At 36.2% G+C, this 22,190-nt stretch overlaps 1 long non-coding RNA gene across 1 annotated transcript in view; it reads right to left on the bottom strand.

The window, feature by feature from the left end:
- Positions 1-8,469: 8,469 nt before the first annotated feature.
- Positions 8,470-22,190, bottom strand: part of LOC138697133 (uncharacterized) — a 231,565-nt gene continuing 217,844 nt past the window's right edge. Inside the window, exon 3 of the long non-coding RNA XR_011331532.1 lies at positions 8,470-10,669. This is a non-coding gene — a long non-coding RNA (uncharacterized lncRNA). The remainder of the gene's footprint in view (positions 10,670-22,190) is intronic.

Genomic DNA, 22,190 nt, shown 5'->3' with positions numbered 1-22,190 from the left:
AGGCTTATCTTTATCTAATACCTTTTGTGTGAAATCAAGAAAGCCAAAGTTAACGTCCTTATAGGGTAAAGGTGCCTAATTCCGTGATACCCCTAATCCCGTGATAAAATTTCAATTGACTGCCATGGAGTTGTGGTCTCTGACTTTTAAGTTTTTGAAATACCTAACAGATGCCAGGAGATGTCTCTTTTCAGTTCTATTGGCATTTTATATTTGAAGTAAGAATTAATATAGCATTATAAAAATTGTATATTACTGTAGATTATAGTCAGCTGAATCAATGTGTATGATTATTTAAACATTATGAGACAATAACAATGCTAGGGAGCTTTCCCATTTTCGGATTTATTTTCATATTTCTCCTTCCTGGCTCAGTCGACCAGTGATGCCAACGCTAAATTGTGAAAATTAATGTCTATGAAAGAAAATAGTTCGTGGAAATAATAATAGAAATAAGCTATAGAAAATATCAATTATAATTCTAATAAAGTAATGGAGCATATATTTAACTTAATTAATGCTGTTGTTAGGAATATAAATAATTGTGTTATAATTCAAATTTAATCTTGTATTGAATTTAACTTTCAGTTTATTTTGTTTATAATATATTAATATGTAATATATATTCCTGTAGTTACACAAACATTTCTATGAAATTTGTCACTTAGGTCCTTTTTCTATGTTGTAATTTCTTGCTTAATCCATATTAAAACAATATACCATGACTTTAAAGTGTTTTTCCAGATACACGTTTGTTTTCTGAGCAGTTAATGAAGATTATTTTAGTATCACGGAATTAGAATATCACTCACGGAATTAGGAAACTACTATCAAGGTATTTGAATCCCTGTCACGGATTTAGGAGCCACTGTTTAACAATGAAGAATCATAGGCCTATAGTATATACGAAACTTGTGAAACTGTTGACATTGAATGTTGTAAGAACTGTAGCTAAAGGTCCAAATAACATCATTTAGGTATTTTTTGAAAATTGCTATTACAATTTTGGCATAAATATAGACTTTATTAAATATGTCACGGAATAAGGCAACCTTATCCTACCGTATGTGTGCATATTAAATTATTTTATTTATGTAGGCCTATGTCTATTGGATGATAATATTTAAAGAAAATGAAGTACAAACATTTATACCATTCAAAATATTATGATGATAATGATGATGATGATGATGATGATGATGAATGAGCGAACTGTAACGAAACGCGTAACACATTTAATATGTAATTGTATCACTTTCGTGACACTGGTTTTTAACTTCGAGTTAGGTATAGATAATTCTTGTTTCTTCATGACTCTCTCATTTCCTGAGTTGTTTCTATTCTTAATATTTATACTCGAGCCCTGTTTTTTGTATTTTCCAATCTGTTTCTATAATTCGCCTCCTTTCTTCTTCTTCTTCTTCTTCTTCTTCTTCTTTATGTGTATTATTTTGCTTGTTCTTATATCGTTTTCATTTCTCATAATTTTAACACACTTTCCCTTCTCTTCCGTTTGATCTATTTCCCTTTTTAACTTCTATTCTACTTTCGTAATTTATTTTCTTTTATCCTTCCTCCCTCCATTTCTCCCAGTCTACTGTACACTTCTCCGCAATTAGCCCCGCTCCAGCGTTGATTGGCAACACTGTTATTAATTCGATGTTGGTGCCGGTGCAGGACAAAGTGTAATTGCTGCTGATTACGCACTCACCTCTCCTGTTCTTAGCAACAACTGGACCGCGGTCCCGCTGCTGCTAATTGGCCACCTCGTAAAACTGTGTAAGAATCCACTCGTATGCAACACATTTGCATCGCTTCCGTCACTATAGTAACGCTATCCCATATCCTTACACAAGTTCCTAAAGCATGCGCAGGCAAACAGGTAGCCAGAGAATTTCAACGATTTGATGTACAAATGGATTGTTAGCTTGTTCGAATAGTATCTTATCCGAACTCGGATAATCGCGGCAAAGTAAATAATTGCAATGGTTATATTCCCAATAAAATGCGAGTTTTCTGTGAAGATGGCAAGGTACAGTCATTCCCTAAAGAAGCAGAATTGTGGCTTATAATAATTGAGTGGATATAAGTGCACTTAAGTTATTTTTGAGAAAATGTGTTGAAAGTACTTAAGCTTTCGTAAATTTCGTGGAAATTTTTATTTCAATTCTAGTGTCTCATGTGGTTGAAAGATATGTGTCTTTGCCGATAAAATTTTAGATGATTTTGCTTTCTCTGGATGCGCGTAACTAATGTTCTTAGAAATGTCGCTTGTACCCTCTCAATTGAAGGTAAGAGTTCAGACAATGAGCATACTCTTTCTTATTGGTTGGATCCAACCACGACTTCCAGTAACATACAATTAATAAATAAATCTAGATGCATATATGTACTCAAATAAAAATAAATTGAATCGATGAAATAATAAATCCCTCATTATGTGTAATGTCTAGACTCTAGAGATCCTTTATAATGAGAGTTGGGACGTTGATCCCATCAACAATTAAAATATATAATGATCTGATAGCACTGAAAATGGAAAAGCAAATCTCCTATGAGAAATAAAACCATAGGTCTATATATTGTATATAGATACTAAATAAATTTGGTACATAATTTTATAATCTATTATTTTATTTTGTAATATAATTTACTATATTGATATTTATATTTTTCAGCCAACATTACAATTCATAGTTATGGAGGACCTTGACATTTCTGCTTTTTGATCTACCATCACTTTCATATAACCCTTTTATGTTAATATATTTATTTGCCAAGTGTTTTCTGATTACTTCCTATTCTTCTGTTTTAACTGAATTGCTATCTATCCTCTTCTGTTCTTTCTCTTGTCTAGACTGTCTCTCTTCCACTTCTCACTTCCCTGTTAAATATTGTATATTCCTGATCTTAATTACTTTCATTATTTTTATTCTCTATTCTCAAATCTACCTGCGTTTAATCATTCTTTTCTAGCTATTTCCTCCTAATAATTTATTATATAATAATATAGAAAATAAAATTATTATTACAGCCAGTTTATCAGTGAGAAATAGAAAACTTGTTAACTTGTATTTATTACAAAGAAAGTCCTTGTAAGTGCAATATGCAACAAAGTGGGAGAAGTTTGACTCCTGTATCTCAAATCTTATATTCAAGAATTCATAAATAAACTCTGTATGTGGTATATTGTGCACAATTTTGACTAACGAGAAAGACTTTTTGTAATGCTGGTGTACAAAACAATATCATACACGACTAATTACAAGAGTATCATTATTGCACTCGTGGGTCGTAAAACACTATGTACTTTGCATACAGAGAGATTCTGAAGTTATGTAAGAAACTACTAGATATTGCGCTGTACCCATGTAAGAAGAAAACACATGGTGGAATATGGGTTAGACTTTACAAGTACTTGGGTTGTATGATTAATTATCATTTATGGATTATGGTACATCTCTATCTAATATGCCCAAATAAAAAACATCAGCGAGGACTAAAAAACTCCTGAGAAAATTGCAGCAAATTTAAGCGTAATTTTCCCATCGACTTCGCTTTCACTTCTTCACTATAAAGTACACTGCAAGGAAGGAATGCAATGTTTGTAGAACAACTAGTATTGCCACCATCTTATGACGCCAGACTGCACATGCCTCAGCATGTCTTATTGGGGGTTTACTCCTATCTGATATACAGTATCTATATAAATAAAACTAACAATATTCGCAAGTCCGACCTGCATTCATGTTCGAGTTAGAAACGAAAAGAGATTGTGTGATTAGGTAGTTCAGGAATTACGTAATTATTTCTTCTAGATCCTCCTCAAGAATAAAACACTGAATACCAATTAACCCAGTGTGCTAATGTGAACATATGGACTGCATTTCTCAAGTATCAGAAACAGCGCAGTTCCTTTGAGGCGAGAATGACTGGATAGTATTAAATTGAAGACCAGAACGTCAGAAATTTGAGTAATGGCATGGAAGAATAATTGGTGAGTGACCAGACAAAATATCTAGTATGTACTAAATTATTTCGTTAACTTTGTTTCGTATTGGTTTTTAATTCTGTTCAGTACTATTTATTTGTTTATTTTTAATAGTAGGTAGATTAATATTTATAAATTTATAAGTAGCCTACATAATGACAGAAAACACATAATTAGGAACATTAAATCCAGATGTTTGAGATGGGCAGGGCATGTAACACGTATGGGCGAATCCAGAAATGCATATAGAGTGTTAGTTGGGAGGCCAGAGGGTAAAATACCTTCGGGGACTCCGAGACGTACATGGGAGGATAATATTAAAATGGATTTGAGGGCGGTGGAATATGATGATAGAGAGTGGATTAATTTTTCACAGGATGTGAATGTTGTTAATTGTTTTTCAAGTATTTTTCTGCATCTTAATATACTCCTGATCATTTAGCCTATAACTTACCAGATGTGATGGTGAGTGTTGTTAATTGTTTCTCAAGTATTTTCCTGCATCTTAATATACTCCTGATCACTTATAACTTTCCATGTGTGATGGTGAGTGTTGTTAATTGTTTCTCAGGTATTTGTTTGCACTTCATATACTCCTGATCACTTATAACTTTCCATGTGTGATGGTGAGTGTTGTTAATTGTTTCTCAAGTATTTTCCTGCATCTTAATATACTCCTGATCACTTATAACTTTCCATGTGTGATGGTGAGTGTTGTTAATTGTTTCTCAAGTATTTTCCTGGATCTTAATATACTCCTAATCACTTATAACTTTCCATGTGTGATGGTGAGTGTTGTTAATTGTTTCTCAGGTATTTGTTTGCACTTCATATACTCCTGATCACTTATAACTTTCCATGTGTGATGGTGAGTGTTGTTAATTGTTTCTCAAGTATTTTCCTGCATCTTAATATACTCCTGATCACTTATAACTTTCCATGTGTGATGGTGAGTGTTGTTAATTGTTTCTCAAGTATTTTCCTGGATCTTAATATACTCCTAATCACTTATAACTTTCCATGTGTGATGGTGAGTGTTGTTAATTGTTTCTCAAGTACTTTCCTGCATCTTAATATACTCCTAATCACTTATAACTTTCTAGGTGTGATGGTGAGTGTTGTTAATTGTTTCTCAGGTATTTGTTTGCACTTCATATACTCCTGATCACTTATAACTTTCCATGTGTGATGGTGAATGTTGTTAATTGTTTCTCAAGTATTTTCCTGCATCTTAATATACTCCTGATCACTTATAACTTTCCATGTGTGATGGTGAGTGTTGTTAATTGTTTCTCAAGTATTTTCCTGCATCTTAATATACTCCTGATCACTTATAACTTTCTAGGTGTGATGGTGAGTGTTGTTAATTGTTTCTCAGGTATTTGTTTGCACTTCATATACTCCTGATCACTTATAACTTTCCATGTGTGATGGTGAGTGTTGTTAATTGTTTCTCAAGTATTTTCCTGCATCTTAATATACTCCTAATCACTTATAACTTTCCATGTGTGATGGTGAGTGTTGTTAATTGTTTCTCAAGTATTTTCCTGCATCTTAATATACTCCTGATCACTTATAACTTTCTAGGTGTGATGGTGAGTGTTGTTAATTGTTTCTCAGGTATTTGTTTGCACTTCATATACTCCTGATCACTTATAACTTTCCATGTGTGATGGTGAGTGTTGTTAATTGTTTCTCAAGTATTTTCCTGCATCTTAATATACTCCTAATCACTTATAACTTTCCATGTGTGATGGTGAGTGTTGTTAATTGTTTCTCAAGTATTTTCCTGGATCTTAATATACTCCTGATCACTTATAACTTTCCATGTGTGATGGTGAGTGTTGTTAATTGTTTCTCAAGTACTTTCCTGCATCTTAATATACTCCTGATCACTTATAACTTTCCATGTGTGATGGTGAGTGTTGTTAATTGTTTCTCAAGTATTTTCCTGCATCTTAATATACTCCTAATCACTTATAACTTTCCATGTGTGATGGTGAGTGTTGTTAATTGTTTCTCAAGTATTTTCCTGCATCTTAATATACTCCTGATCACTTATAACTTTCTAGGTGTGATGGTGAGTGTTGTTAATTGTTTCTCAGGTATTTGTTTGCACTTCATATACTCCTGATCACTTATAACTTTCCATGTGTGATGGTGAGTGTTGTTAATTGTTTCTCAAGTATTTTCCTGCATCTTAATATACTCCTAATCACTTATAACTTTCCATGTGTGATGGTGAGTGATGTTAATTGTTTCTCAAGTATTTTCCTGGATCTTAATATACTCCTAATCACTTATAACTTTCCATGTGTGATGGTGAGTGTTGTTAATTGTTTCTCAAGTATTTTCCTGCATCTTAATATACTCCTAATCACTTATAACTTTCTAGGTGTGATGGTGAGTGTTGTTAATTGTTTCTCAGGTATTTGTTTGCACTTCATATACTCCTGATCACTTATAACTTTCCATGTGTGATGGTGAGTGTTGTTAATTGTTTCTCAAGTATTTTCCTGCATCTTAATTTACTCCTGATCACTTATAACGTTCCAGATGTGATGGTGATTGTTGTTAATTGTTTATCAAGTATTTTCCTGCATCTTAATATACTCCTGATCACTTATAGCTTTCCAGGTGTGATGGTGAGTGTTGTTAATTGTTTCTCAAGTATTTTCCTGTATCTTAATACACTCCTGATCACTTATAGCTTTCCAGTTGTGATGGTGAGTGTTATTAATTGTTTCTCAAGTATTTTTCTGCATCTCAGTATACTCCTGTTCACTTATAACTTTCCAGTGATGGTGAGTGTTGTCAATTGTTTCTCAAGTATTTTTCTGCATCTCAGTATACTCCTGATCACTTATAACTTTCCAGACGTGACGGTGAGTGTTGTTAATTGTTTCTCAAGTATTTTTCTGCATCTCAGTATACTCCTGATCACTTATAACTTTCCAGACGTGACGGTGAGTGTTGTCAATTGTTTCTCAAGTATTTTTCTGCATCTCAGTATACTCCTGATCACTTATAGCTTTCCAGTTGTGATGGTGAGTGTTATTAATTGTTTCTCAAGTATTTTTCTGCATCTCAGTATACTCCTGTTCACTTATAACTTTCCAGTGATGGTGAGTGTTGTCAATTGTTTCTCAAGTATTTTTCTGCATCTCATTATACTCCTGATCACTTATAACTTTCCAGACGTGACGGTGAGTGTTGTTAATTGTTTCTCAAGTATTTTTCGAACTGCTGTCCGCTGAATTTTCAGCCGAAAATACTATTACATAAGCGATAGTGAAGAAAATGATAAATATTATAAATTTATTTGTGTATTTTCATAGTATGTAATAAATATAATAAAAATAAATTTTTAGTGCTACCTACATTTCTTGGGCGCTACGCTAAAATTTAGTTCAGAGAAAACACAGTTTTAAGAATGCATAATGAAAATTAATAATACATTTCAGTAGGGTTGAGCATTAGGGTGTGACACAAGGGGTAGGCGTGTTGTGGAAAAATTAAAACAAAAAACTGTGTATTACTGTGAGCGTGGGACTTTCTTTTTTTGTGTGTGCGCTCTAAGTCTGGGTTATGCAACCCTGCGCAACAAACTCAGCACTTTCCACCCATACAAAGCCCTCCCACCTTTTATCCTCCAAACATTATAAAACTCCCCACAGATTTCTCCCCGTTGAAAAAATTGCTTAACCCATCCGTGACGAAATAATACCGGGCGAAATATTCCCTTCAAACGCGTCTCGACTGTCTCTGCGGACCAGCAGCTCGGAGCGAGATGACGTCAGTCAGAGCTCGCAGTTCCCAAGGAAACGACATGGTCATCCGCATACATGTAGACATGTATCTCTTCATAAGCAAAGCAAATTGCATGGTGATATTTTGCAGGTAGCTCTGTGCTGGAACACGGGCATATCATTCCACTGACTCTAATTAGATTTCCGGAGTTGCTTGGGGTGAATCTAGTGGAAAAGAACATCGGCCAACAGGAATTTCCACCGGGATCTCCCGTTTCCCTTAACTTAAAAGAATTTCATTCCTCCAACACCCTCTCACTTATCTTTACTTTCCCTTCATTTCATGAGGAGCTACAATCGATTGCTACTCTTGTCGATGAAGCTGCCTCTGTAGAAGAAAGAAATGCATAGAAGAGACAACTGGTAAGTTATTACAATCAACCACGAAAAGTTTAATAGCCAACGAGGTTAAGCTAATGCCCGTAAATTTTATCATTAAGAAAATCGACTATCTGTCTAAGGTAAGCAAACATTAAACGACACCACACTATAATAGTGCAAAGCATTTAGATATGACACTTAATGTAAATATGAAATTAATCTATTTTCAGAAAACAGTATATTAGTTTCTCGGAAAACATTTCGAATTCTCAATATACCGTGCGGCCCTCTAGTACCTCCCTGATTTCAATCGCCTCTCAAAAAAAGAAAGAAAAGGTGAGAGTATTCTTGTCGTCTTTATTGGGAAATACTACTAAAAAATTTCACAAAACATTCAGTAACATGAACAATATCCAAATAATATCTACTCAATTTCAGTCCAGATTCTCAGTAGCATATCCGGAGTGTTTGTTGCTGCTGCTTCCACAATGCGATCACGTAAGCCGTAAGCTGTTGAGATCTGTCTTCTTGGTGGAATACACAATGTCCTTGACACAGCTCCAAAGAAAAAAATCTAACAGAGTAATATAGAGAGAACGAGGAGAGCATGTTATTGTACCACCGCGTCCAATCCAACTGTTTGGGATAGTGCTGTATGAACAATGATGCTTCAGTGAGGCGGTGCTCCATCTTCTTCGAAAATTATGCTGGTGTCTTTGCGTGAAATGTTTATAAATACATATTATTCTAGCATGTTTAGTTACGTAGGTGCTATGATAGCAGGCCCAATGAAGAAGAAGGGTCCAAATATCATATCCTGTTTAAGACAGCACCATACATTTAGTTTAGGACTGTCCAGAATACGCTCCATGACTATACAGGGGTTCTGAAAGCTCCATATTCGGACATTGTGCCGGTTAACTTTCCCATACAAATGGAAAGTTAACTCGTCAGAAAACATGACACAACTAAAAAAATCTTGATCTTCGTTAATGCGCTCTAGGATTTCAATTGAAAATTATTCTAGTCACTGAGTTTGGCCTGATTTATTCAACGATTTGTACAGTACCTTATAGAGGAAATTTTATGTTGCTTAATGTTCGCATCGACAGAAAATAATCACTAGTGCAAACTACACTAGTGACGAAAATTTTGAGTTGTAATTTCAAATAAAAATGATAACAATTTTTCTTGCGCCTTTAGTCTTCCTTTTCCAGTTGGAGAAAACCGCTGAAATGCGGAAGTGTTCCCGGTGATAGTCGAAGATGTCCTGTTGACGAAACCCGCTGGAATGCGAAAATGTTCCCAATTCGTCAGGGATGCCCACATGGCGAGACTCGCTATCATAAGAGAATGATTTGTAATATCTGGTATTAGAGAAGTGCCTAAGCGATCTTTTTCTTATCTCCGAAGCTAAAGATCCATACGTAAACAAACCATTCATTTCACTCTTTCAGCCAGGGATTGTAGAAATAATTTAGTCAACTATAACCTCAGTGCAAACGAACTTCTTTCGTACATCCATAGATACCAAAAGTAATTGTGTATCTCTGATTTCTCTTTCGGACTGGTTACTACCAAACGTGATAAGAAAACAGTCCCAGTAACCTACAACTGTTTAGTGTCAAATTTAAAAACTTGGCTCCAGAGGAGTGACCATGTTATATATAAAAATCTTGTTTAATTTCAGACTAATATCAATTTCTTCTGTTTAGGCTATATTAATTACACTATTTAAGTTTTAATAGATACCATACCAGAGTCAAATTAAACTGATTCTGCCTAATCCCTTGTTAAAAAAAAACTAAAATTATATCTCAGTTTTTTTCATATCAATATGTCAACGAGGGTCGTGCTTCATCCAATTATTGGTTATACATATTATACTTGTAATTATGAGTTAATCAGCATGCTTGAAAATTACTCGTATAATTAGAATAAAAATTATTTACTAATGTTCCATTTAATTTTATCATTCTGAGTCCTGAGAATACAGTAAACGAGAGTATAGTATACTATACTACACTTCATACATTATTATGGTATAAGATGAATGTGCAGAGACTCGAAGTATAATATAATATACCTGCATTTGTGACCTAACTATAACCTATATTTTTCCTCATTTTAGTGACTTTTTTGAAGTGTGGAAATTATACTGAACTTTAAAAATAAAGCAACAAATGTCTCAGGACCCAGGAGGTTATGTAAATATCCCAAGTTAAAATAAAATAGCCTATTCAGTATATTATAGAATTCGGTACACAAAACTGATAGTAGTGGGGAGCCCAAGGTAAATGGTTTTGATATGAGCGTATTCCGAATCTCAGCGTTGAAGGCATCACGGTGTTTCGAATTTCAACGATGACGTCACTGATGCTCCACCCGTGTCGCACCGGTGCCATCAGCTTGCAGAGGTGGTGGCAGTCTCCATCAGCAGCCATCAGTGAATCTGATTGTTCTTGTATAGGGCAGGAATTAGCAGACGAATGACATCGTGTACTGTTGTGTCATGGTGGTGTGTTCTGCTTTGGTTCTGCTGTATTGTCTGTAATGAGCACAACGTAAAAACAATATGTTAATGGCTTATGAGCGAACATGTCAACGGACAGTTATTACTACCGGTTCAAGAAATAAATTGTTTATGCTCTCTTTTCTTTGAACGAGATGACAGTACGGAAATTTCGCAAAATCTTGCTAACGTGGCACAAACAACAACTTGTACAGCCGCCATGATAGCCATCGAACCTTCCAGCAGTTTTGTTCCTATTTCGCTGCTGCGTGACGTCATTGTTGTCCACCGGTCCGGTGAGATACGGAATACGCTGTATGGCAACATGGGATCGGCGACACGTCGTTATCCTGCTGCGAGGACCAATTTATCAGCATTGTGTGTGAAAATTAGCAACCAGCTGGGAGCTATGGCAGTCATCTCAGTTGGTAAGCTTGTGTCTCTATCAGCGATTGGTACTATCTTCCTACCACCGCGCCTGGACGGTCGCTTTTACCTCCAAAATCTCCAGGTAACACTCCCTTCCTTGCTTGAGAATATTTTTGGCGGTGAGACGATGCATGTGGTACCAACACATTTACACATTAATGTTCGTCATTTTTTTAATAACAACTTCCCCCAACAGATGGATTTATCGTGTTGGACTGACTGCTTGGCCACCAAGATCACCAGACTTCGCCTTGAATTTTTTTGTGAGGTCACATGTTTAATTTGACTTTCTCAATGCCAGTCAACGACTAGGAGAATCTCCATCACAAAAATATGGCAGCAGCACAAACAATCTATGATACTCCAAGGATATTGCAAAGAGTGAGACAATGTATGGTGAGCAGATGTGAGCTTCGTTTGCAAGTGAAAGGAGGATACATAAACAATTATAATTCAGAACTAATAAAGTTCTAGTGTTTTCGTTACCAGTTTTCTACTAACACGATTTGATCATCACTTAGCGGAATAATGAAGAGTCGCCAATTTATCTAACAAAAACTGTTTATCTTGGTCTCCGAAATTACCCTTCCCAGATTGTGTACTGGATTCTGAAATAACTTCTATATTATGGCACTCATCACAATAAAAGTAATGAGCCATCTCCTCTGATACTTAGCCGCGTCTGAGTCTCAAGCACTAGGACGCTGGTCTTCCATCCAGGCGGCACGGCTTCGATTCCCGGTCAGGTCGTGATGGAATTTGCTGTAAACAAAGATGTTGAAGAAGATTTTCTCGCGATACTCCCGTTTTTCCACCAACACTGTCCACCTCCCGCTCGTTTTATTTGTCTTCTGCATTAGATAAAATCAGTCTAGGGTGAAGTCTTGGGGTAGAACGGGTTTCCGATACTGATGTAGGAAGGGCTTGAGGTTCTGGGCCCTGGAGCTTATCGTACTCGTCTGACGTTGGGACCTAGCTCTGTCAGAACTGATGTAGAATATTCCATCTATTAGCATACCGGCTCAGGAAATTTCAAGCCAAGCCTCTGATATATTATGTAGATGCTTTTCATATGGCCATACAAGTCAGTTCAACACAATTACATAAAAATGTAAATTATAATACTGTAATTTCAATTTATCACAGTCGAGAAATCAGCCTGTTAATCTCAAATCGGGCCGACTGTTGTTCACATTTCGATATGTAATATAATAAATTCTTATTTTATAGATGAGTTTAGTTTTAGTGCGTTTGTTGTAACCGGCAATTTCTTCGGCTTCAAATGAAGTGCTCTATTCAGTTGCAATGCTTTAGCTATTCAAAATCTATCTGGTCTTCAAATTTAAATATTTCGAACACGATTTTTCATTCATAATATACAGAGTGTTTCAGAAATACTTTGACAAACTTTGAGGGCATGTTCCTCACACCAAAACAGGAAAAAAAGTTCATATAAACATATATCCGAAAACCCTTAGTTTTTTTTTTTAGTTATTAATGAAAGAACATAATGAAACATCTGTTAGACATTGTCAGCTTGGCAGCAAGTGTTGCAACTTTAATCAATTCAGAAACTCATAACAAATGTTCAAAATGTTCTCCTTTTGCTTCTACTTTAATGTTTGTTATGAGTTTCTGAATTGATTAAAGTTACAACAATTGCTACCAAGTGACAATATCTAACAGATGTTTCATTATATTCTTTTATTAATAACTAAAAAACTAAGGATTTTCGGACATATGTTTATATGAACTTTTTTCCTTGTTTTGGTGTGAGGAACATGCCTTCAAGGTTTGTCAAAGTATTTCTGAAACACCCTGTATATACAACCGAGGATATCATTTTTGTAAATATCAATGTGTTCATCAAAGATCTTTATGCGCTATCCTGAGTGTAGATATATCTGAGGTTAGGGGTTACTGCGAGATGTAATAAAGAATTAGCAAGCAAAGACTTTATAATACGGAGTATATAACAAGTCCGGCCCCATCGCGCAGAAAACACACTATTTTGTTGTAAGAAGTGGAGACAGCAATCGTGTTTTATTTTGGAAAACAAACGAAGTTCGATGCACGCAACAGGAAAACTAATAACAGAAAATTCGAAGAGATCAAACGAGGCGCAGTAGAGGCAATTTGATAGACACTGCGGGGACGCTGGTTGCAGTTCCTGACAGTCTTTTTCGTGGGGTGAAGACGACTGCAAGACAAACCGAGAGCTGAATTGAATGATTCTGGCCAGAGCAAACAGATCGCAGCACCGCCGTTGTTAACGTTTTTAATGCATTGCTCTACGAGTATCGGTGAAGGTTTACTGCTTCACGAGGATATTCTTTATTTTCTCTCTCTCTCCCTTCATGTCCTCTACTCTTCTCTCAACATAATAAGTTTGACATCGACTCTTTTCTCTCTTTCTCTCTTTTCATCCCCTTCCCGCCTATCTGCTCGCAAATTCCACTTTAATTATCCGGCATTTGCCTTGCTGCGCTACATGGAGTGGGCCTGAAAGGCGGGCCGTGAGAGTGAGTGGGGGAATTAAAAAATCTGGTGGTGCCGAACGAATGAGGAAAAAAGCTGATCTGCGAAACTAAAATAAAGCAGAAGCTCCCTCTATTCTTGCAAGTCCCTCGCTCAGGGCTGTCAATTCCGCTGCGCGCAGTCAGTCGTCATGGAGACTATAGCGACGCTCGGTGTCCAGTGTTATTATTAATGCAGTTCACTGTATATTGTAAGAAAACAAACAGTGAGCGGAAAGAAAGGAAGAAAATTGAAGGAAGACTATAAAAGTAGAGCAAAAGAAAATAGAGAAGTAAACAAGAACGGGAACGGTGGGACTGAGGAAGGAGACGCACAAAACTTCTTAGTACGGAAAAGACACAGAGAAAGGCGAAGAAGAAATAAGCGGGAAAAATAGAAATGAGGTAATTATGAAAATAAACCGAGATGGTTGGATGGATGGTTAGACAGATGGACGGACGGAGAGACTAAAGGACGGACACTAGGGTGGAGCGAAAAAATAGATATCAAAAGTTTGAATAGCACGATGCCTCAAAACACGTGTTTGGTGATAACAGTGAACCACAATTTTTGCAGATTTTTAAACATTATCTTTTGCCCCCAACGTAACCTTGAATTGTATATGACCATTAAAATAGAAAAAAATGGGAGTTTAAGAGTACATTATATCAGTTATTCATGGATTTCAAAAAGACATAAGACTCGAATAAGAGAGAAGTTTTATTAACATTCTTATTGAATTTGGTATTTCCAAGAAACTAGTTCGATTAATTAAACTGTGTCTTAATGAAATTTACAGCAGAGTCCGTATAGGCCAGCTTCTGTCTGATGCTTTTCCAATTCACTGCGGGCTAAAGCAAGAAGATGCACTGTCACCTTTACTTTTTAACTTCGCTCTAGAATATGCCATTAGGGAAGTTCAGGATAACAAAGAAAGTTTGGAAATGAACGGGTTACATCAATTTCTTGTCTATGTGGATGACGTGAATATGTTAGGAGAAAATCCACAAACGATTAGGGAAAACACGAAAATTTTACTTACAGCAAGTAAAGCGATAGGTTTGGAAGTAAACCCCGAAAAGACGAATTATATGATTATGTCTTGTGGTGACCAGAATATTGTACGAAATGGAAATATGAAATTTGGAGATATATCCTTCGAAGAGGTGAAAAAATTCAAATATATTGGAGCAACAGTAAAAGATATAAATGACACTCGGGAGGAAATTAAACCCAGAATAAATATGGGAAATGCCTGTTATTATTCGGTTGAGAAGCTTTTGTCATCTTGCCTGCTGTCAAAAAATCTAAAAGTTAGAATTTATAAAACAGTTATATTACCGGTTGTTCTGTATGATTATGAAACTTGGACTCTCACTTTGAGAGAGAAACAGAGATTAAGGGTGTTTGAGAATAAGGTTTTTAGGAAAATATTTGGGGCTAAAAGGGATGAAGTTACAAGAGAATGGAGAAAGTTACACAACGCAGAACTGCACGCATTGTATCTCCTGATATAATTAGGAACAATGAATCCAAACGTTTGAGGTGGGCAGGGCATGTAGCACGTATGGGCGAATCCAGAAATGCATATAGAATGTTAATTGGGAGGCCGGAAGGAAAAAGAACTTTAGGGAGGCCGGAGGGAAAAATACCTTTGGGAAGGCCGAGACGTAGATGGGAGGATAATATTAAAATGGATTTGAGGGAGGTGGGATATGATGATAGAGAATGGATTAATCTTGTACAGGATAGGGACCGATGCCGGGCTTATGTGAGGGCGGCAATGAACCTTCCGGTTTCTTAAAAGCCATTTGTAAGTAAGTAATTGTAATTAAATAATGATTATAATGCAGTTATAATCTAACAGCCAACCAATCTAACAGATATGCCTATATTGCAAAACACAAAGCATGTCTATGATTGACGAATCTTTTACTCAGCTTCAAACTTCAACTTCTGAAATGCCTCAAATGAGAATTAAGTTAACCACATTAGCCAGAACGTGTGACAGATTTCAGGTGTCGAATAGAGTCGCTGCGGTATTGTTATCGCCTCTGGCGTTTTACAAGGTATAGGAATGATTACCACAAACGACATATCCAAGGTAAATGATAAACGTGAAGTCCATGGGGACAGGGGGAAAGCTTTTGTAGCATTGAAAGAAACAAGTGAGTGCAAACTAATCCGAGTTCTATGTTTCGACGAGAGAAAAGATAAGACGCTCGTACTGGAACACAATGAAGTTAAGCATCATCATCACACTATTGTGGAATAACAGTTAGCACTGATTGAAGAACCAGGTTCACGTTATCTAGGTCATGTTAAATCGTCGTCCGCTTCAGCAAACAGTGTTGAAGAAGCCATTCTAACCTTTTTGGAAACACATGAAATTACATTTCAGCATCTTATCTGCGTTGGCTTCGACGGTACCAATGTGAACACTGGAAACAAAGGAGGTGTTATAAGACTTCTAGAACTATATGTGAAGTACCCTCTTCAGTGGTTCATTTGTCAACTGCTTGGGAACGAACTTCTTTTGAGCCACCTGTTTCATTACCTAGATGACAGCATAAGTGGGGCACTGAAATATTCGGGGTTTATCGGCAAATTGCTAGAAAATTGTTTGCAGTTACCACTAAAGAAATTTGAGACAACTGAATGTGAATTACCATCTGTTGACAGCAAAGACCTGAGTACAGATCAAAAGTATTTATGGGATTTGTGTCATGTTATCGACAGTGAAAACTGTTCTCTTAGTTTGTCCAGGCGAGAACCTGGAAAATGTCCCATGCAAGGTGGCTTACTGCAGCTTATTGTATACTAAGAGTGTTTGTTGGAACAGAATCATCGTCAAATAATTTGAAAATTTTCGTTCAATTTATATTTAAGTTTATGCGCCACTATGTTTAAAATAAAAACTCATCCCTAATGCAAAGATAGGGCCCGTCATACCATGATGAGCATTAGTTTGATCAGGTATTTGAGTAATGATCTGAAAAAGTAATAGATTCCGTCATTCAAAGGAATGCTTATTTTACTTAGGCCTACTTGGAAAATATTTTGTGGACTATTTTAACCGATGAGAGAAAGCATAGTATACGAAAACTAGGACTGCGGTTTATCCTTAAATCCCCACAACAGAAAACCAAAAATTATACAAGACAATTCAAAATTCCACCACTTAATTTCAGTGATACGGACTACATTGACATGATTTATCGGCAGAAAACTGAAATAACCGAGTCTCCTATTTTAAAATATATTTCCGATGGAGATGTACAGTTGTTTTGTGAGCAAGAACCTGCCACTCAAATCAGTGGAACGATGTGTGAAACTAATAATCGAGACTAGCATGTCTGTTACAGGACATGACGCAAGAGATTGTTTCAATCCGAGCCAGAATCAAATCCGACATTACTGTATCTATGAAGTTTTGAAACTAAATCAAATTTTCAAATACTGCTGTAGTGTAGTCCAATAAAACTTATAATGTCTGTATGTTTTTATGTTTATGTAAATTAAGTGCAAAGAAATATATTAGAAAAAATTGTTTGTACTTGTTCACGTGAGTCTAAACTAGCATGAACAATCAGTATTGCATGCTAAGCTGGGAAAATATTTAGATGGAAGTTGGAGACAGAAAAAAACTTTGCAAATTGAATGGGATTTGGCAAACAAATTACTTAAATAAATAGGTAACTTTCTACGGGTAATCTGTTATAGCCTACAATTAAAGAATAGCCATTTTTCGCCCCACCCTATCGGACAGTGAGACAGACGGACAGGCAGACGGACGGACAGACAAACAGATTATATGCACGCGTGCAAGTATATATACATACATACATACATACCAGGGGCGTATTTTGCGGACTACCGGGGCTACCGGCGGTAGCCCAAGGAAATTACAAAAGAAAAAGTTTATAATATAACATAATGTAATAATTTTGTATTATTAGTTTTACCATAGTAATTAAAATTAAAGTAATTGTTAGATATATTTTGTGTAATAATAGGGTCAGCGGTAGCCCAAACCCTTTAACCAGTATACGCCACTGATACATACATACATACATACATACATACATATATACATACATACATACATACATACATACATACATACATACATACATACATACATACATACATACATACATACATACATACATACGTAATAAATTAAGGAAATAAAGAAAGGCAACATAATGGAAATGAAAAACTCTCGAATTCCAGGCCATTACCTATTACCAAGAGTCATGACCAACTTTCTTCCCAATCCTGTAACTCTTCAATTTCATATAACACCGTATGCCATCGACTTACGTGACAGACTGGCCATTTGTGTAGGAAATGTCGCAAATTGCTTAGTTGTACTCCCTTCTGCAGTGAGGCAAGATAGGCTGTAACGCCATTAGCCATGAAGCGACAACCATTGACAAGTTCAACAGGCGTAGAATTTACCTACAAATATAGTCGCCAGATTATAAGTGTACTTCACAATGCCTCTTCAATTTCTGATAACTATGGAAGGGCTAATAAGTAATAATAAATTTAATTTGTATTAACACGTCAGTTTAATGAATTCTGAATAAAAAAAATCTAAAATTTACAGGCTAGGAAAATTTGGTGTTCTTGTTTTAGTTTAAATTTGTTGTAAACTTTAGATTCTTCAATGAAAGTTAAATCTGAAGAAGATTCAGAGAATATTTCAGAATATTCAACTGTACAATATTATTGAAAGGATTCGAAAAGAAACTTCGTAAGAATTTCATAAACAGCTGTTCTATCAATATTGTAACATTAAGTTGAAAACAAAGTCAAAAGAAAGTAAGAAATAAGAATGTTCGTTGCAACAGAAATTTTTCTTCTTCTGGCCGATCTTCAGTTGTAGAAGAACAGACCATCATCATCATCATCATCATCATCATCATCATCATCATCATCATCATCATCATCATCATCATCATCATCATCATCATCATCATCAACCGACAAGTGTTAGGTCGCAGTGGCCTGCTATAATGTCTAGACATCTTTCTTGGGGCAGGAGATCTGCTTGCATTTCTACGTTGCATGGAATTAGTACAAGGCAGGATTAGTTTTAGCATAATATTTGGGTTCATTCTGTCTACATGTTGCTTCTATTGATTCTGTAGTTAAGAATATACTTCAAGATAGGTTCAACTTTTAGTTCGTATAGCCTGAGAGCTAAGGTAGCAGCCGTACCACTAGCCTACTCAATGACGTCCTCGTAAGCCTTCATGAGAAATTTTTGACGTGAATACGTTTTTAAAATCAGATCTACACATGGGGTACCAGGATGAAATCGGCGATGTAACGTTTGCAGGGTGATCCATTCCGACACTGTAACTTCGTGACTAATAATACGATTGAAATAAATGTGGTCTCGTTCGATCTGGTATACGAGTACGATGTGAGCGTGATCTTGAGTTGGCGCTGCGCATGCGCGAGACGCCGGTGGAAGTCCGCGGCGACTGGCGTTCATTTTGGCTTGGTCGAAATTTTCTGGGTAGTATATCTCGCGACTCCGGTATCTAGCGCCTTAATTTTGGAGCCAACGAAAGATCTCATCTATAGCCTATCTGTCAATGTAAGTCAGACGCATTCACATAAAACCCACGGCCGTATTTCAGATTTTTTCAGTATGTTGAAATCTCATCTAAAATAAATCTGGACTGAATTAATGTTGACGATCATAGATATAATTATTAATATAAAAGCGAAATGCAAATAATAATATATTTAAAAACAAAACAACACAAATCATGAAGTAGTTCGAGTCCACAAAATCATAAAATGAAGAACTATTAACTATAAAACTATAGGGAAAATGACTTAATAAACACACATTTACTTACTTACAAATGGCTTTTAAGGAACCCGGAGGTTCATTGCCGCCCTCACATAAGCCCGCCATCGGTCCCTATCCTGTGCAACATTAATCCACTTTCTATCATCATATCCCACCTCCCTCAAATTTATTTTAATATTATCCTCCCATCTATGTCTCGGTCTCCCCAAAGGTCTTTTTCCCTCCGGTCTTCTGGATTCGCCCATTCGTGCTACATGTCCTGTCCACCTCAAACGTCTGGATTTAATTTAATGTTCCTAATTATGTCAGGTGAAGAATATAATGCGTGCAGTTCTACGTTGTATAACTTTCTCCATTCTCCTGTAACTTTATCCCTTTTAGCACCAAGTATTTTCCTAAGAACCTTATTCTCAAACATCCTTAATCTCTGTTCCTCTCTCAAAGTGACAGTCCAAATTTCACAACGATACAGAACAACCGGTAATATAACTGTTCTATAAATTCTAACTTTCAGATTTTTTTGACAGCAAACTAGATGACAAAAGCTTCTCAACCGAATAATAACACTCATTTCGCATATTTATTCTGCGTTTAATTTTCTCCTGAGTTCCATTTATATTTGTTACTGTTGCGCCAAGATATTTGAATTTTTCCACCTCTTCGAAGGATAAATCTCCAATTTTTATGTTTCCATTTCGTACAATATTCTGGTCACGAGACATAATCATATACTTTGTCTTTTCAGGATTTACTTCCAAACCTATCGCTTTACTTGCTTCAAGTAAAATTTTCGTGTTTTCCCTAATCGTTTGTGGATTTTCTCCTAACATATTCACGTCATTCGCATAGACAAGACGCTGATGTAACCCGTTCAATTCCAAACCCTGTCTTTATCTTGAACTTTCCTGATGGCATACTCTACAGCAAAGTTAAAAAGTAAAGGTGATAGTGCATCTCCTTGCTTTAGCCCGTAGTGAGATGGAAAAGCATCAGACAGAAGCTGGTCTATAAAGACTTTGCTGTAAGTTTCACTGAGACACATTTTAATTCATCGAACTAGTTTCTTGGGAATACCAAATTCAATAGGAATATCATATAATACTCCTCTCTTAACCGAGTCATGTGCCTTTTTGAAATCTATGAATAACTGATTTACTGTATTCTTATACCGGTACTCGCATTTTTTCTCCAATATCTGTCGAATACAAAGAATCTGATCAATAGTCGATCTATTACGCCTAAAACCGCACTGATGATCCCCAATAATTTGATTTACGTACGGAGTTAATCTTCTCAAAAGAATATTGGACAAAATTTTGTACGACGTCAACAAAAGTGATATTCCTCGAAAGTTACCACAGTTAGTCTTGCCCCACTTCTTAAAAATAGGTACAATTATGGACTTCTTCCATTGTTCTGGTACAATTTCCTTTTCCAAAATAGCAAGTAGCAACCCATCACCGTAAAAAATAGCTTGTTACGAATCCATACAATAAGCCTCGGACTGGGACTGATTCTCTGGGACGACCACAGCAATAAATCCAAACAGAAGTTAAAAAGAACAATGTTAACAGAAAGAATACTGTAAAGAAAATTCTTAATCTTAATGCATCGTAATAATTGGAAAGAATAGCAATTAGTTAACTGATACCGGTCAACAAGCCTAATCGGATGATGATGATGATGATGAGGAGGAGGAGGAGGAGGAGGAGGAAGAGGAGGAGGAGGAAGAGGAGGAGGAGGAGCATAGTGATATGATTTGGAATACATTCAGGTTTAACATAATTCACTTTAATGTAATTTTGTTAATATAATTATGTAAGAAGTAAGACGTAAGAGGATGCCTTGGCTTTCGCGATCGCAATATAGCCTACGAACACCCACTGGCATAAATAATTCTGGAGATGACCAAAACTTGTTCGGAGGATCTCAAACATGTACTTCCGGTGAAAGCATTAAATTAACTTTTAACTTCTTACATTGTAGCTACTGTTCCCATAATATGCTGAAAGTTTTGCAGATAGAAATTCTGCACTTGGTACACCCCTGGCGTCTGATTACTGGCAGGGTATTATTTGGAAAACCACTGCGAGTCGGGAGCGAGAGAGATGTATATAATCGTTGAGGTTGGTAGCACTGGTTCGTATTATCCTGCTCCTCTAGTGTTTGCTATTCAATGTGCATCATTGTTAAGTGTCGGAGCGAAATCTGAAGGACGGGCGTCGAGACACAGGGCGCGCGCCAACACGCGTTCCACCGCGCAGGGATAATCCCAAGATCGCACTCGTTGCCTGGCAACAACACCGTGTTGCTGAATAACGCACAGGCCAGCAATATCCTAGCAACGAGCCATGCCTTAGTTCAAGTTACGCGAAGCGACAAAAGAAAACTTACTGTCTCTTAAAACCTAATTGCGTGAAAATTATTGTAGTAGAAAACTGAAGAAGTGGGAATTATAAGTGTGCTACCCACTACTTTCACTGAATTGTAAACGTAAGTATAGGGTTTCTTCTTTCGCATTTCTGGACGCTGGTTTTGTTAGACCCAAGACAAAGGAAAGAAAGTTAGAAAATGACAACTTTCGCTATACTTCAGAATACCGCGCAAGTAGCTCAGGTACAAAGAATAATAAATAATTTAGAAAAACATATTATTTTTTATGTATTCATTTATTTATCCTTGTACCATCAATAGAAAACACGTTTCTTCACCAAAAATAAATAATTCAATAATGCAATAACGATATAAGTACTTACGCGGTACTCTGAAGTCGTT

The sequence above is a fragment of the Periplaneta americana genome, chromosome 3, assembly GCF_040183065.1.
Source record: "Periplaneta americana isolate PAMFEO1 chromosome 3, P.americana_PAMFEO1_priV1, whole genome shotgun sequence".
Lineage (NCBI taxonomy): Eukaryota > Metazoa > Arthropoda > Insecta > Blattodea > Blattidae > Periplaneta > Periplaneta americana.
Note: the sequence above shows the minus strand (reverse complement) of the source record. Positions and strands in the feature narration are given on the sequence as shown.